This window comes from Hydractinia symbiolongicarpus, chromosome 5 (assembly GCF_029227915.1).
Source record: "Hydractinia symbiolongicarpus strain clone_291-10 chromosome 5, HSymV2.1, whole genome shotgun sequence".
NCBI classification, from domain to species: Eukaryota; Metazoa; Cnidaria; class Hydrozoa; order Anthoathecata; family Hydractiniidae; genus Hydractinia; species Hydractinia symbiolongicarpus.
In genome coordinates this window covers 9506608-9522897 of record NC_079879.1, presented here as the reverse complement: position 1 = coordinate 9522897, position 16290 = coordinate 9506608, and the positions used below count along the sequence as shown (strand labels likewise).

The window sequence follows — 16290 nt, the reverse complement described above, 5'->3', positions numbered from 1 at the left end:
TCACATTAGCCGTATAAGCCGGGTTCGAATCCTGGTCACGGCATTGCCAGAATCTGTGATAGGAAAGCGAACATGTATTTCTGTATCGATTAAATTGTCTCCGTTCGCTAGGGTAAACATTTCTTAATGCATTAATTTTGTTTCTTTTCTTTATAAAACCGAATTATGTTGTGTATTGACTTCAAACATAACGAAATATACTTCTTAATCATCGCATTGCAGCAGAGTGTTTTGAACAAGACATAGATGGTTAACAATCTTATATCAGCCGTGATCGTATAGTGGTTAGTACATTGCGTTGTGGCCGCAATAACCCAGGTTGGAATCCTGGTCACGGCATTACAAGAATCAGTGATAGGATAGTGAACATGTATTTCTGTGTCGATTAAATTGTTTCCGTTCGCTAGAGAAAACCGTCCTGGTGCATTCATTTTGTTTATTTTCTTTATATCTCCGAATTATGTTGTGTATCGACTTTAAACATAACGAAATGTGTTTCTTAATCAACGCATTGCAGTAGAGTGTTTTGAACAAGACATATATGGTTAACAATCTCATTAGCCGTGATCGTATAGTGGTTAGAACATTGCGTTGTGGCCGCAATAACCCGGGTTTGAATCCTGGTCACGGCATTGCCAGAATCTGTGATAGGAAAGTGAACATGTATTTCTGTATCGATTAAATTGACCCCGTTCGCTTGGATGAACATCTCCCGATGCATTTATTTTGTTTATTTTCTTTTATATAACCGAATTATGTTGTGTATCGACTTCAAACATAACGAAATATGTTTCTTAATGAACGCATTGATTGTTTTAAACAAGACATATATAGTTAACAATATCACTTAAGCCGTGATCGTATAGTGGTTAGTACATTGCGTTGTGGCCGCAATAACCCAGGTTCGAATCCTGTTCACGGCAATAGAAGAATCTGTGATAGGTAGTTAACGTGTATTCTGTATCGATTAAATTGACCCCGTGCGCTTGGATGATCAGCTCCTGGTACTTTAATTTTGCTTGTTTTCTTTATAACACCGAATTATGTTGTGTATTGACTTCAAACATAACGAATTATATTTCTTAATCAACGCATTGCAGCAGAGTGTTTTGAACAAGAGATATATGGTTAACAATATCATATGAGCCGTTATCGTATAGTGGTTAGTACACTGCGTTGTGGCTGCAATAACCCAGGTTCGAATCCTGGTCACGGCATTACAAGAATCAGTGATAGGAAAGTGAACATATAATTCTGTATCGAATAAAATGTCTTCGTTCGCTAGAGAAAACAGTCCTGAGAATTCATTATGTTTATTTTCTTTATATCACCGAATTATGTTGTGTGTCGACTTCAAACATAACGTAATATACTTCTTAATTATCGCATTGCAGCAGAGTGTTTAGAACAAGGCATGTATAGTTAACAATCTCACATAAGCCGTGATCGTATAGCGGTTAGTACATTGCGTTGTGGCCGCAATAGCCCAGGGTCAAATCCTGGTCACGGCATTACCAGAATCTGTGATAGGTAGTTAACGCGTACTTCTGTATCGATGAAATTGACCCCATGCGCTTGGATGAACAGCTCCTGATGCTTTAATTTTGCTTGTTTTCTCTATTACACCGAATTATGTTGGGTATTGACTTCAAACATAACGAATTATATTTCTTAATCAATCCATTGCAGCAGAGTGTTTTGAACAAGGCATGTATAGTTAACAATCTCACATAAGCCGTAATCGTATAGCGGTTAGTACATTGCGTTGTGGCCGCAGTAACCCAGGTTCCAATCCTGGTCACGGCATTACAAAAATCGGGGATAGGAGAGTGAACGTGTACTTCTGTATGGATTAAATTGACCCCGTGCGCTTGGATGAACAGCTCCTAATGCTTTAATTTTGCTTGTTTTCTTTATACCACCGAATTATATTGTGAATCGACTTCAAACATAACGAAATATACTTCTTAATCATCTCATTGCGGCAGAGTGTTTTGAACAAGGCATGTATAGTTAACAATCTCATTTAAGCCGTGATCGTATAGTGGTTAGTACATTGCGTTGTGGCCGCAATAATCCAGGTTCGAATCCTGGTGACGGCATTACCAGAATCTGTGATAGGTAGTTAACGTGTAATTCTGTTGCGATGAAATTGACCCCATGCGCTTGGATGAACAGCTCCTGATGCTTTAATTTTGCTTGTTTTCTTTATTACACCGAATTATGTTGGGTATTGACTTCAAACATAACGAATTATATTTCTTAATCAACCCATTGCAGCAGAGTGTTTTGAACAAGGCATGTATAGTTAACAATCTCACATAAGCCGTAATCGTATAGCGGTTAGTACATTGCGTTGTGGCCGCAGTAACCCAGGTTCCAATCCTGGTCACGGCACTACAAAAATCGGGGATAGGAGAGTGAACGTGTACTTCTGTATGGATTAAATTGACCCCGTGCGCTTGGATGAACAGCTCCTAATGCTTTAATTTTGCTTGTTTTCTTTATAACACCGAATTATGTTGGGTATTGACTTCAAACATAACGAATTATATTTGTTAATCAACGCATTGCAGCAGAGTGTTTTGAACAAGACATATATGGTTAACAATTTGATATGAGCCGTGATCGCATAGTGGTTAGTACATTGCGTTGTGGCGGCAATAACCCAGCTTCGAATCCTGGTCACGGCTTTACAAAAGTCAGTGATAGGAAAGTGAACATATATTTCTGTATCGATTAAAATGTCTCCGTTCGCTAGAGAAAACAGTCCTATGAATTCATTTTGTTTATTTTCTTTATATAACCGAATTATGTTGTGTATCGACTTCAAACATAACGAAATATACTTCTTAATCATCGCATTACAGCAGAGTGTTTTAAACAAGACATATTTGGTTAACAATCTCATATGAGCCGTGATCGTATAGTGGTTAGTACATTGCATTGCGGCCGCAATAACCCAGGTTCGAATCCTTGTCACGGCATTACCAGAATCTGTGATAAGAAGTTAATGTGTACTTCTGTATCGATTAAATTGACACCGTTCGCTTTGATGAACATCTTCTGATGCATTTATTTTGTTTATTTTCTTTATACAACTGAATTATGTTGTGTATCGACTTCAAACATAACGAAATATACTTCTTAATCAACGCATTGCAGCAGATTGTTTTGAACATGACATATATAGAAAACAATCTCAGATGAGCCGTGATCGTATAGTGGTTAGTAGATTACATTGTGGCCGCAATAACCCAGGTTCGAATCCTGGTCACGGCATTACAAGAGTCAGTGTTAGGATAGTGAAAACATGTACTGCTGTATCGATTAAATTGTCCCCGTTCGCTAGAGAAAAAAGTCCTATGCATTCATTTTGTTTGTTTTCTTTATGTCACCGAATTATGTTGTGTATCGACTTCAAACATAACGAAATATATTTCTCAATCAACGCATTGCTGCAGAGTGTTCTGAAAAAGACATATACAGTTAACAATATCACATTAGCCGTGATCGTATAGTGGTTAGTACATTGCGTTGTGGCCGCAATAACCCAGGTTCGAATCCTGGCCACGGCATTACATGAATCAGTGATAGGAAAGTGAACATATATTTCTGTATCGATTAAAATGTCTCCGTTCGCTACAGAAAACAGTCCTAAGAATTCATTTTGTTTATTTTCTTTATATCACCGAATTATGTTGCGTATCGACTTCAAACATAACGTAATATACTTCTTAATCATCGCATTGCAGCAGAGTGTTTTGAACAAGGCATGTATAGTTAATAATCCCACATAAGCCGTGATTGTATAGCGGTTAGTACATTGCGTTGTGGCCGCAATAACCCAGGCTCGAATCCTGGTCACGGCATCACCAGAATCTGTGATAGGAAGTTAACGCGTACTTCTGTATCGATTAAATTGACCAAGTGCGCTTGGATGAACAGCTCCTGATGCTTTAATTTTACTTGTTTTCTTTATAACACCGAATTATGTTGGGTATTGACTTCAAATATACGAAATATGTTTCTTAATCAAGGCATTGCAGCTCAGTTTTTTGAACAACACATATATAGGTAACAATCTCACATCAGCCGTTATCGTATAGTGGTTAGTACATTTCGTTGTGGCCGCAATAACCCAGGTTCGAACCCTGGTCACGGCATTACAAGAGTTAGTGATAGGATAGTGAACATGTACTGCTGTATCGATTAAATTGTCTCCGTTCGCTAGAGAAAACAGTCCTATGAATTCATTTTGTTTATTTTCTTTATACCACCGAATTATGTTGTGAATCGACTTCAAACATAACGTAATATACTTCTTAATCATCCCATTGCAGCAGAGTGTTTTGAACAAGGCATGTATAGTTAAAAATCTAACATAAGCCGTGATCGTATAGCAGTTAGTATATTGCATTGTGGCCGCAATAACCCAGGGTCGAATCCTGGTCACGGCATTACCAGAATCTGTGATAGGTAGTTAACGCGTACTTCTGTATCGATTAAGTTGACCCCGTTTGCTTGGATGAACAGCTCCTGATGCTTTAATTTTGCTTGTTTTCTTTATAACACCGAATTATATTGGGTATTGCCTTCAAACATACGAAATATATTTCTTAATCAAGACATTGCATCTCAGTTTTTTAAACAAGACATATATAGTTAACAATCTCACATCAGCCGTGATCGTATAGTGGTTAGTACATTGCGTTGTGGCCGCAATAACCCAGGTTCGAATCCTGGTCACGGCATTACAAGAGTCAGTGTTAGGATAGTGAAAACATGTACTGCTGTATCGATTAAATTGTCCCCGTTCGCTAGAGAAAAAAGTCCTATGCATTCATTTTGTTTGTTTTCTTTATGTCACCGAATTATGTTGTGTATCGACTTCAAACATAACGAAATATATTTCTCAATCAACGCATTGCTGCAGAGTGTTCTGAAAAAGACATATACAGTTAACAATATCACATTAGCCGTGATCGTATAGTGGTTAGTACATTGCGTTGTGGCCGCAATAACCCAGGTTCGAATCCTGGCCACGTCATTACATGAATCAGTGATAGGAAAGTGAACATATATTTCTGTATCGATTAAAATATCTCCGTTCGCTATAGAAAACAGTCCTAAGAATTCATTTTGTTTATTTTCTTTATATCACCGAATTATGTTGCGTATCGACTTCAAACATAACGTAATATACTTCTTAATCATCGCATTGCAGCAGAGTGTTTTGAACAAGGCATGTATAGTTAATAATCCCACATAAGCCGTGATTGTATAGCGGTTAGTACATTGCGTTGTGGCCGCAATAACCCAGGCTCGAATCCTGGTCACGGCATCACCAGAATCTGTGATGGGAAGTTAACGCGTACTTCTGTATCGATTAAATTGACCAAGTGCGCTTGGATGAACAGCTCCTGATGCTTTAATTTTACTTGTTTTCTTTATAACACCGAATTATGTTGGGTATTGATTTCAAACATACGAAATATATTTCTTAATCAAGCCATTGCAGCTCAGTTTTTTGAACAAGACATATATAGGTAACAATCTCACATCAGCCGTGATCGTATAGTGGTTAGTACATTGCGTTGTGGCCGCAATAACCCAGGTTCGAATCCTGGTCACGGCATTACAAGAGTCAGTGATAGGATAGTGAACATGTACTGCTGTATCGATTAAATTGTCTCTGTTCGCTAGAGAAAACAGTCCTATGCATTTATTTTGTTTATTTTCTTTATATAACCGAATTATGTTGTGTATCGACTTCAAACATAACGAATTATATTTCTTAATTAACGCATTGTAGCAGAGTGTTTTGAACAAGACATATATGGTTAACAATCTCATATGAGCAGTGATCGCATTGTGGTTAGTTCATTCCTTCGTTGCGGCAATAACCCAGGTTCTAATCCTGGTCACGGCATTCCCAGAATCTGTAATAGGTAGTTAACGTGTACTTCTGCATCGATTAAGTTGACCCCGTGTGCTCAGATGAACAGCTCCTGATGCTTTAATTTGGTTGTTTTCTTTATAACACCGAGTTATGTTGGTCATTGACTTCAAACATACGAAGTATATTTCTTAATCAACGCATTGCAGCTCAATGTTTTGAACAAGACATATATAGATAAAAATCTCACATCAGCCGTGATCGTATAGTGGTTAGTACATTGCGTTGTGGCCGCAATAACCCAGGTTCGAATCCTGGTCACGGCATTACAAGAGTAAGTGTTAGGAAAGTGAACATATAATTCTGTATCGATTAAAATGTCTCCGTTCGCTACAGAAAACAGTCCTAAGAATTCATTTTGTTTATTTTCTTTATATCACCGAATTATGTTGCGTATCGACTTCAAACATAACGTAATATACTTCTTAATCATCGCATTGCAGCAGAGTGTTTTGAACAAGGCATGTATAGTTAATAATCCCACATAAGCCGTGATCGTATAGCGGTTAGTACATTGCGTTGTGGCCGCAATAACCCAGGCTCGAATCCTGGTCATGGCATCACCAGAATCTGTGATAGGAAGTTAACGCGTACTTCTGTATCGATTAAATTGACCAAGTGCGCTTGGATGAACAGCTCCTGATGCTTTAATTTTACTTGTTTTCTTTATAACACCGAATTATGTTGGGTATTGATTTCAAACATACGAAATATATTTCTTAATCAAGCCATTGCAGCTCAGTTTTTTGAACAAGACATATATAGGTAACAATCTCACATCAGCCGTGATCGTATAGTGGTTAGTACATTGCGTTGTGGCCGCAATAACCCAGGTTCGAATCCTGGTCACGGCATTACAAGAGTCAGTGATAGGATAGTGAACATGTACTGCTGTATCGATTAAATTGTCTCCGTTCGCTAGAGAAAACAGTCCTATGCATTTATTTTGTTTATTTTCTTTATATAACCGAATTATGTTGTGTATCGACTTCAAACATAACGAATTATATTTCTTAATTAACGCATTGTAGCAGAGTGTTTTGAACAAGACATATATGGTTAACAATCTCATATGAGCCGTGATCGTATAGTGGTTAGTACATTGTGTTGTGGCCGCAATAACCCAGGTTCGAATCCTGGTCACGGCCTTACAAGAATCTGTGATAGGTAGTTAACGTGTACTTCTGTATCGATTAAATTCACCCCGTGCGCTTGGATGAACAGCTCCTGATGCTTCAATTTTGCTTGTTTTCTTTACAACACCGAATTATGTTGGGTATTGACTTCAAACATAACGAATTATATTTCTTAATCAACGCATTGCAGCACAGTGTTTGGAACAAGATATATATAGATAACAATCTCACAACAGCCGTGATCGTATAGTGGTTAGTACATTGCGTTGTGGCGGCAATAACCCAGGTTCGAATCCTGGTCACGGCATTACAAGAGTCAGTGATAGGATAGTGAAAACATGTACTGCTGTATCGATTAAATTGTCTCCGTTCGCAAGAGAAAAAAGTCCTATGCATTCATTTTGTTTGTTTTCTTTATGTCACCGAGTTATGTTGTGTATCGACTTCAAACATAACGAAATATATTTCTTAATCAACGCATTGCCGCAGAGTGTTTTAAACAAGACATATTTGGTTAACAATCTCATATGAGCCGTGATCGTATAGTGGTTAGTACATTGCGTTGTGGCCGCAATAACCCAGGTTCGAATCCTGGGCACGGCATTACCAGAATCTGTGACAGGTAGTTAACGTGTACCTCTGTATCGATTAAATTTACCCCGTGCGCTTGGATGAACAGCTCCTGATGCTTTAATTTTGCTTGTTTTCTTTACAACACCGAATTATGTTGGGTATTGACTTCAAACATAACGAATTATATTTCTTAATCAACGCATTGCAGCACACTGTTTGGAACAATATATATATAGATAACAATCTCACAACAGCCGTGATCGTATAGTGGTTAGTACATTGCGTTGTGGCCGCAATAACCCAGGTTCGAATCCTGGTCATGGCATTAGAAGAATCTGTGATAGGAAGTTAACGTGTACTTCTGTATCGACTAAATTGTCTCCGTTTGCTAGAGAAAACAGTCCTATGCTTTCATTTTGTTTATTTTTTTGATTTAACCGAATTATGTTGTCTATCCACTTCAAACGTAACGAAAGATACTTCTTAATCAGCGCATTACAGCAGAGTGTTTTAAACAAGGCATGTATAGTTAACAATCTCACATTAGCCGTGATCGTATAGTGATTAGTACATTCCTTCGTGGCCGCAATAACCCAGGTTCTAATCCTGGTCACGGCATTCCCAGAATCTGTGATAGGAAGTTAACGTGTGCTTCTGTATCGATTAAATTGACGCCGTGCGCTTGGATGAACAGCTCCTGATGCTGTAGTTTTGCTTGTTTTCTCTATTACACCGAGTAATTTTGTGTATTGACTTCAAACATAACGTAATACAATTCTTAATCAGCGCATTGCAGCACAGTGTTTTGAACAAGATATATATAGATAACAATCTCACAACAGCCGTGATCGTATAGTGGTTAGTACATTGCGTTGTGGCGGCAATAACTCAGGTTCGAATCCTGGTCATGGCATTAGAAGAATCTGTGATAGGAAGTTAAAGTGTACTTCTGTATCGACTAAATTGTCTCCGTTCGCTAGAGAAAACAGTCCTATGCATCCATTTTTTTTATTTTTTTATATAACCGAATTATGTTGTCTATCCACTCCAAACGTAACGAAAGATACTTCTTAATCATCGCATTACAGCAGAGTGTTTTGAACAAGGCATGTATAGTTAACAATCTCACATTAGCCGTGATTGTATAGTGGTTAGTTCATTCCTTCGTTGCGGCAATAACCCAGGTTCTAATCCTGGTCACGGCATTCCCAGAATCTGTAATAGGTAGTTAACGTGTACTTCTGCATCGATTAAGTTGACCCCGTGTGCTCGGATGAACAGCTCCTGATGCTTTAATTTTGCTTGTTTTCTTTATAACACCGAGTTATGTTGGTCATTGACTTCAAACATACGAAGTATATTTCTTAATCAACGCATTGCAGCTCAATGTTTTGAACAAGACATATATAGATAAAAATCTCACATCAGCCGTGATCGTATAGTGGTTAGTACATTGCGTTGTGGCCGCAATAACCCAGGTTCGAATCCTGGTCACGGCATTACAAGAGTAAGTGTTAGGAAAGTGAACATATATTTCTGTATCGATTAAAATGTCTCCGTTCGCTAGAGAAAACAGTACCATGAATTCATTTTGTTATTTTCTTTATATCACCGAATTATGTTGTGTATCGACTTCAAACATAACGTAATATACTTCTTAATCATCGCCTTGCAGCAGCGTGTTTTGAACAAGGCATGTATAGGCAAACTCACATAAGCCGTGATCGTATAGTGGTTAGTACATTGCATTGTGGTCGCAATAACCCAGGTTCAAATCCTGGTCACGGCATCACCAGAATCTGTGATATGAAGTTAACGTGTACTTCTGTATCGATTAAATTAACAACGTCCGCTTGGATGAACAGCTCCCGATGATTCAATTTTGCTTGTTTTCTCTATTACACCGAATTATTTTGTGTATCGACTTCAAACATAACGTAATACAATTCTTAATCAACGCATTGCAGCACAGGGTGTTGAACAAGATATATATAGATAACAATCTCACAACAGCCGTGATCGTATAGTGGTTAGTACATTGCGTTTTGGCCGCAATAACCCAGGTTCGAATCCTGGTCATGGCATTAGAAGAATCTGTGATAGGAAGTTAACGTGTACTTCTGTATCGACTAAATTGTCTCCGTTCGCTAGAGAAAACAGTCCTATGCATTCATTTTTTTTATTTTTTTTATATAACCGAATTATGTTGTCTATCCACTTCAAACGTAACGAAATATATTTCTTAATCAAGGCATTGCAGCAGAGTGCTTTGAACAAGGCATATATAGTTAACAATACCAAATAAGCCGTGATCGTATAGTGGTTAGTACATTGCGTTGTGGCCGCAACAACCCCGGTTCGAATCCTGGTCACGGCATTACAAGAGTCAGTGATAGGATATTGAACATGTACTTCTGTATCGATTAAATTGTCTCCGTTCGCTAGAGAAAACAGTCCTATGAATTCATTTTGTTATTTTCGTTTTATCACCGAATTATGTTGTGTATCGACTTCAAACATAACGTAATATACTTCTTAATCATCGCCTTGCAGCAGAGTGTTTTTAACAAGGCATGGATAGTCAATCTCACATAAGCCGTGATCGTATAGTGGTTAGTACATTGCATTGCTACCGCAATAACCCAGGTTCGAATCCTGGTCACGGCATTCCCAGAATCTGTGATAGGTAGTTAACGTGTACTTCTGTAATGATTAAATTGACCCCGTGCGCTTGGATGAACTGCTCCTGATGCTTTTATTTTGCTTGTTTTCTTTATAACACCGAATTATGTTGGGTATTGACTTCAAACATATGAAGTATAGTTCTTAATCAACACATTGCAGCTCAGTGTTTTGAACAAGACATATAGAGATAACAATCTTACATCAGCCGTGATCGTACAGTGGTTAGTACATTGCGTTGTGGCCGCAATAACCAGGTTCGATTCCTGGTCACGGCATTACAAGAGTCAGTTATAGGATAATGACCATGTACTGCTGTATCGATTAATATGTCTCCGTTCGCTAGAGAAAACAGTCCTATGCATTTATTTTATTTATTTTCTTTATATAACCGAATTATGTTGTGTATCGACCACAAACATAACGAAATATACTTCTTAATCATCGCATTGCAGCAGAGTGTTTTGAACAAGACATATATGGTTAACAATCTCATATGAGCCGTGATCGTATAGTGGTTAGTACATTGCGTTGTGGCCGCAATAACCTAGGTTCGAATTCTGGTAACGGCATTACAAGAATCAGTGATAGGAAAGTGAACATATATTTCTGTATCGATTAAAATGTCTCCGTTCGCTAGAGAAAACAGTCCTATGAATTCATTTTGTTTATTTTCTTTATATCACCGAATTATGTTGTGTATCGACTTCAAACATAACGTAATATACTTCTTAATCATCTAATTGCAGCAGAGTGTTTTGAACAAGGCATGTATAGTTAACAATTTCACATAAGCCGTTATCGTATAGTGGTTAGTACATTGCGTTGTGTCCGCAATAACCCAGGTTCGAATACTGGGCATGGCATTACAAGAATCTGTGATAGGAAGTTAACGTGTACTTCTGTATCGATTAAATTGACCCCGTTTGCTTGGATGAACAGCTCCTGATGCTTTAATTTTGCTTGTTGTCTCTATTACAACGAATTATGTTGTGTATCCATTTGAAACGTAACGAAAGATACTTCTTAATCATCGGATTGCAGCGCAGTGTTTTGAACAAGACATATATGGTTAACAATCTCATATCAGCCGTGATTGTATAGTGGTTAGCACATTGCGTTGTGGCCGCAATAACCCAGGTTCGAATCCTGGTCACGGCATTGGAAGAATCAGTGATAGCAAAGTGAACATGTACTTCTGTTTCCATTAAATTTTCTCCGTTCGCTAGAGAAAACAGTCCTATGAATTCATCTTGTTTATTTTCCTTATATCACCGAATTTTGTTGTGTATCGACTTCAAACATAACGTAGTATACTTCTGAATCATCGCATTGCAGCAGAATGTTTTGAACAAGACATATATTGTTAACAATCTCACATAAGCCATGATCGTATAGCGGTTAGTATATTGCATTTTGGCCGCAATAACCCAGGGTCGAATCCTGGTCACGGCATTACCAGAATCTGTGATAGGTAGTTAACGCGTACTTCTGTATCGATTAAGTTGACCCCGTTTGCTTGGATGAACAGCTCCTGATGCTTCAATTTTGCTTGTTTTCTTTACAACACCGAATTATGTTGGGTATTGACTTCAAACATAACGAATTATATTTCTTAATCAACGCATTGCAGCACAGTGTTTGGAACAAGACATATATGGTTAACAATCTCATATCAGCCGTGATCGTATAGTGGTTAGTACATTGCGTTGTGGCCGCAATAACCCAGGTTCGAATCCTGGTCACGGCATTACAAGAGTCAGTGATAGGATAGTGAACATATACTGCTGTATCGATTAAATTGTCTTCGTTCGCTAGAGAAAACAGTGCTATGCATTTATTTTGTTTATTTTCTTTATATAACCGAATTATGTTGTGTATCGACTTCAAACATAACGAAATATACTTCTTAATCATCGCATTACAGCAGAGTGTTTTAAACAAAACATATTTGGTTAACAATCTCATATGAGCCGTGATCGTATAGTGGTTAGTACATTGCGTTGTGGCCGCAATAACCCAGGTTCGAATCCTGGGCACGGCATTACCAGAATCTGTGACAGGTAGTTAACGTGTACCTCTGTATCGATTAAATTGACCCCGTGCGCTTGGATGAACAGCTCCTGATGCTTCAATTTTGCTTGTTTTCTTTACAACACCGAATTATGTTGGGTATTGACTTCAAACATAACGAATTATATTTCTTAATCAACGCATTGCAGCACAGTGTTTGGAACAAGATATATATAGATAACAATCTCACAACAGCCGTGATCGTATAGTGGTTAGTACATTGCGTTGTGGCCGCAATAACCCAGGTTCGAATCCTGGTCACGGCATTACAAGAGTCAGTGATAGGATAGTGAAAACATGTACTGCTGTATCGATTAAACTGTCTCCGTTCGCTAGAGAAAAAAGTCCTATGCATTCATTTTGTTTGTTTTCTTTATGTCACCGAATTATGTTGTGTATCGACTTCAAACATAACGAAATATATTTCTTAATCAACGCATTGCAGCAGAGTGTTCTGAACATGACATTTACAGTTAACAATATCACATTAGCCGTGATCGTATAGTGGTTAGTACATTGCGTTGTGGCCGCAATAACCCAGGTTCGAATCCTGGCCACGGCATTACATGAATCAGTGATAGGAAAGTGAACATATATTTCTGTATCGATTAAAATGTCTCCGTTCGCTACAGAAAACAGTCCTAAGAATTCATTTTGTTTATTTTCTTTATATCACCGAATTATGTTGTGTATGGACTTCAAACATAACGTAATATACTTCTTAATCATCGCATTGCAGCAGAATGTTTTGAACAAGGCATGTATAGTTAGCAATCCCACATAAGCCGTGACCGTATAGCGGTTAGTACATTGCGTTGTGGCCGCAATAACCCAGGCTCGAATCCTGGTCACGGCATCACCAGAATCTGTGATAGGAAGTTAACGCGTACTTCTGTATCGATTAAATTGACCAAGTGCGCTTGGATGAACAGCTCCTGATGCTTTAATTTTACTTGTTTTCTTTATAACACCGAATTATGTTGGGTATTGATTTCAAACATACGAAACATATTTCTTAATCAAGGCATTGCAGCTCAGTTTTTTGAACAAGACATATATAGGTAACAATCTCACATCAGCCGTAATCGTATAGAGGTTAGTACATTGCGTTGTGGCCGCAATAACCCAGGTTCGAATCCTGGTCACGGCATTACAAGAGTCAGTGATAGGATAGTGAACATGTACTGCTGTATCGATTAAATTGTCTCCGTTCGCTAGAGAAAACAGTCCTATGCATTTATTTTGTTTATTTTTTTTGTATAACCGAATTATGTTGTGTATCGACTTCAAACATAACGAAATATACTTCTTAATCATCGCATTGCAGCAGAGTGTTTTAAACAAGACATATTTGGTTAACAATCTCATATGAGCCGTGATCGTATAGTGGTTAGTACATTGCGTTGTGGCCGCAATAACCCAGGTTCGAATCCTGGGCACGGCATTACCAGAATCTGTGACAGGTAGTTAACGTGTACCTCTGTATCGATTAAATTGACCCTGTGCGCTTGGATGAACAGCTCCTGATGCTTTAATTTTGCTTGTTTTCTTTACAACACCGAATTATGTTGGGTATTGACTTCAAACATAACGAATTATATTTCTTAATCAACGCATTGCAGCACACTGTTTGGAACAATATATATATAGATAACAATCTCACAACAGCCGTGATCGTATAGTGGTTAGTACATTGCGTTGTGGCCGCAATAACCCAGGTTCGAATCCTGGTCATGGCATTAGAAGAATCTGTGATAGGAAGTTAACGTGTACTTCTGTATCGACTAAATTGTCTCCGTTCGCTAGAGAAAACAGTCCTATGCATTCATTTTGTTTATTTTTTTGATATAACCGAATTATGTTGTCTATCCACTTCAAACGTAACGAAAGATACTTCTTAATCAGCGCATTACAGCAGAGTGTTTTAAACAAGGCATGTATAGTTAACAATCTCACATTAGCCGTGTTCGTATAGTTGTTAGTACATTCCTTCGTGGCCGCAATAACCCAGGTTCTAATCCTGGTCACGGCATTCCCAGAATCTGTGATAGGAAGTTAACGTGTGCTTCTGTATCGATTAAATTGAAGCCGTGCGCTTGGATGAACAGCTCCTGATGCTTTAGTTTTGCTTGTTTTCTCTATTACACCGAATAATTTTGTGTATTGACTTCAAACATAACGTAATACAATTCTTAATCAGCGCATTGCAGCACAGTGTTTTAAACAAGATATATATAGATAACAATCTCACAACAGTTGTGATCGTATAGTGATTAGTACATTGCGTTGTGGCGGCAATAACCCAGGTTCGAATCCTGGTCATGGCATTAGAAGAATCTGTGATAGGAAGTTAAAGTGTACTTCTGTATCGACTAAATTGTCTCCGTTCGCTAGAGAAAACAGTCCTATGCATTCATTTTTTTTATTTTTTTATATAACCGAATTATGTTGTCTATCCACTCCAAACGTAACGAAAGATACTTCTTAGTCATCGCATTACAGCAGAGTATTTTGAACAAGGCATGTATAGTTAACAATCTCACATTAGCCGTGATCTTATAGTGGTTAGTTCATTCCTTCGTTGCGGCAATAACCCAGGTTCTAATCCTGGTCACGGCATTCCCAGAATCTGTGATAGGTAGTTAACGTGTACTTCTGCATCGATTAAGTTGACCCCGTGTGCTCGGATGAACAGCTCCTGATGCTTTAATTTTGCTTGTTTTCTTTATAACACCGAGTTATGTTGGTCATTGACTTCAAACATACGAAGTATATTTCTTAATCAACGCATTGCAGCACAATGTTTTGAACAAGACATATATAGATAAAAATCTCACATCAGCCGTGATCGTATAGTGGTTAGTACATTGCGTTGTGGCCGCAATAACCCAGGTTCGAATCCTGGTCACGGCATTACAAGAGTAAGTGTTAGGAAAGTGAACATATATTTCTGTATCGATTAAAATGTCTCCGTTCGCTAGAGAAAACAGTCCCATGAATTCATTTTGTTATTTTCTTTATATCACCGAATTATGTTGTGTATCGACTTCAAACATCTCTATAATAATAGCCGTCGTCTGTCTGTCTCTGCGCGGACCCCCCGCTGAGTCAGAAAATGATGTCACGGAAACACCAATATCAAATGCTATATAATTTTGTCTACTTTGTTGCGACGGGTAAATTTAAGGGACGCGCGACCCCGTGGATTTTTCGACAGGCTATTAACGAAATATACTTCTTAATCATCGCATTACAGCAGAGTGTTTTAAACAAGACATATTTGGTTAACAATCTCATATGAGTCGTGATCGTATAGTGGTTAGTACATTGCGTTGTGGCCGCAATAACCCAGGTTCGAATCCTGGGCACGGCATTACCAGAATCTGTGACAGGTAGTTAACGTGTACCTCTGTATCGATTAAACTGACCCCGTGCGCTTGGATGAACAGCTCCTGATGCTTCAATTTTGCTTGTTTTCTTTACAACACCGAATTATGTTGGGTATTGACTTCAAACATAACGAATTATATTTCTTAATCAACGCATTGCAGCACAGTGTTTGGAACAAGATATATATAGATAACAATCTCACAACAGCCGTGATCGTATAGTGGTTAGTACATTGCGTTGTGGCCGCAATAACCCAGGTTCGAATCCTGGTCACGGCATTACAAGAGTCAGTGATAGGATAGTGAAAACATGTACTGCTGTATCGATTAAACTGTCTCCGTTCGCTAGAGAAAAAAGTCCTATGCATTCATTTTGTTTGTTTTCTTTATGTCACCGAATTATGTTGTGTATCGACTTCAAACATAACGAAATATATTTCTTAATCAACGCATTGCAGCAGAGTGTTCTGAACATGAC

The 16290-nt window shown here is 38.2% G+C and overlaps 24 non-coding genes across 24 annotated transcripts; all 24 read left to right on the top strand.

The window, feature by feature from the left end:
* The first annotated feature begins 267 nt into the window (after positions 1 to 267).
* On the top strand, positions 268 to 339 carry Trnah-gug (transfer RNA histidin (anticodon GUG)). The gene has a single exon. It is a non-coding gene; the product is annotated as a tRNA-His (tRNA).
* Positions 340 to 851: 512 nt separating this feature from the next.
* On the top strand, positions 852 to 923 carry Trnah-gug (transfer RNA histidin (anticodon GUG)). The gene has a single exon. It is a non-coding gene; the product is annotated as a tRNA-His (tRNA).
* Positions 924 to 2030: 1107 nt separating this feature from the next.
* Trnah-gug (transfer RNA histidin (anticodon GUG)) lies at positions 2031 to 2102 on the top strand. The gene has a single exon. It is a non-coding gene; the product is annotated as a tRNA-His (tRNA).
* Positions 2103 to 3506: 1404 nt separating this feature from the next.
* On the top strand, positions 3507 to 3578 carry Trnah-gug (transfer RNA histidin (anticodon GUG)). Its single transcript has one exon. It is a non-coding gene; the product is annotated as a tRNA-His (tRNA).
* A 1104-nt stretch (positions 3579 to 4682) lies between these two features.
* On the top strand, positions 4683 to 4754 carry Trnah-gug (transfer RNA histidin (anticodon GUG)). Its single transcript has one exon. It is a non-coding gene; the product is annotated as a tRNA-His (tRNA).
* An 812-nt stretch (positions 4755 to 5566) lies between these two features.
* Trnah-gug (transfer RNA histidin (anticodon GUG)) lies at positions 5567 to 5638 on the top strand. The gene has a single exon. It is a non-coding gene; the product is annotated as a tRNA-His (tRNA).
* Positions 5639 to 6153: 515 nt separating this feature from the next.
* On the top strand, positions 6154 to 6225 carry Trnah-gug (transfer RNA histidin (anticodon GUG)). Its single transcript has one exon. It is a non-coding gene; the product is annotated as a tRNA-His (tRNA).
* Positions 6226 to 6741: 516 nt separating this feature from the next.
* Trnah-gug (transfer RNA histidin (anticodon GUG)) lies at positions 6742 to 6813 on the top strand. Its single transcript has one exon. It is a non-coding gene; the product is annotated as a tRNA-His (tRNA).
* A 222-nt stretch (positions 6814 to 7035) lies between these two features.
* On the top strand, positions 7036 to 7107 carry Trnah-gug (transfer RNA histidin (anticodon GUG)). Its single transcript has one exon. It is a non-coding gene; the product is annotated as a tRNA-His (tRNA).
* A 519-nt stretch (positions 7108 to 7626) lies between these two features.
* Positions 7627 to 7698, top strand: Trnah-gug (transfer RNA histidin (anticodon GUG)). Its single transcript has one exon. It is a non-coding gene; the product is annotated as a tRNA-His (tRNA).
* Positions 7699 to 7921: 223 nt separating this feature from the next.
* Trnah-gug (transfer RNA histidin (anticodon GUG)) lies at positions 7922 to 7993 on the top strand. The gene has a single exon. It is a non-coding gene; the product is annotated as a tRNA-His (tRNA).
* A 1102-nt stretch (positions 7994 to 9095) lies between these two features.
* Trnah-gug (transfer RNA histidin (anticodon GUG)) lies at positions 9096 to 9167 on the top strand. Its single transcript has one exon. It is a non-coding gene; the product is annotated as a tRNA-His (tRNA).
* A 218-nt stretch (positions 9168 to 9385) lies between these two features.
* Trnah-gug (transfer RNA histidin (anticodon GUG)) lies at positions 9386 to 9457 on the top strand. The gene has a single exon. It is a non-coding gene; the product is annotated as a tRNA-His (tRNA).
* Positions 9458 to 9680: 223 nt separating this feature from the next.
* Positions 9681 to 9752, top strand: Trnaq-uug (transfer RNA glutamine (anticodon UUG)). Its single transcript has one exon. It is a non-coding gene; the product is annotated as a tRNA-Gln (tRNA).
* An 805-nt stretch (positions 9753 to 10557) lies between these two features.
* On the top strand, positions 10558 to 10628 carry Trnah-gug (transfer RNA histidin (anticodon GUG)). Its single transcript has one exon. It is a non-coding gene; the product is annotated as a tRNA-His (tRNA).
* An 811-nt stretch (positions 10629 to 11439) lies between these two features.
* Trnah-gug (transfer RNA histidin (anticodon GUG)) lies at positions 11440 to 11511 on the top strand. Its single transcript has one exon. It is a non-coding gene; the product is annotated as a tRNA-His (tRNA).
* A 517-nt stretch (positions 11512 to 12028) lies between these two features.
* Trnah-gug (transfer RNA histidin (anticodon GUG)) lies at positions 12029 to 12100 on the top strand. The gene has a single exon. It is a non-coding gene; the product is annotated as a tRNA-His (tRNA).
* Positions 12101 to 12322: 222 nt separating this feature from the next.
* Positions 12323 to 12394, top strand: Trnah-gug (transfer RNA histidin (anticodon GUG)). Its single transcript has one exon. It is a non-coding gene; the product is annotated as a tRNA-His (tRNA).
* A 223-nt stretch (positions 12395 to 12617) lies between these two features.
* Positions 12618 to 12689, top strand: Trnah-gug (transfer RNA histidin (anticodon GUG)). Its single transcript has one exon. It is a non-coding gene; the product is annotated as a tRNA-His (tRNA).
* Positions 12690 to 12913: 224 nt separating this feature from the next.
* Trnah-gug (transfer RNA histidin (anticodon GUG)) lies at positions 12914 to 12985 on the top strand. Its single transcript has one exon. It is a non-coding gene; the product is annotated as a tRNA-His (tRNA).
* An 810-nt stretch (positions 12986 to 13795) lies between these two features.
* On the top strand, positions 13796 to 13867 carry Trnah-gug (transfer RNA histidin (anticodon GUG)). The gene has a single exon. It is a non-coding gene; the product is annotated as a tRNA-His (tRNA).
* Positions 13868 to 14090: 223 nt separating this feature from the next.
* Positions 14091 to 14162, top strand: Trnah-gug (transfer RNA histidin (anticodon GUG)). The gene has a single exon. It is a non-coding gene; the product is annotated as a tRNA-His (tRNA).
* A 1102-nt stretch (positions 14163 to 15264) lies between these two features.
* On the top strand, positions 15265 to 15336 carry Trnah-gug (transfer RNA histidin (anticodon GUG)). Its single transcript has one exon. It is a non-coding gene; the product is annotated as a tRNA-His (tRNA).
* Positions 15337 to 16019: 683 nt separating this feature from the next.
* Positions 16020 to 16091, top strand: Trnah-gug (transfer RNA histidin (anticodon GUG)). The gene has a single exon. It is a non-coding gene; the product is annotated as a tRNA-His (tRNA).
* Positions 16092 to 16290: the final 199 nt, after the last annotated feature.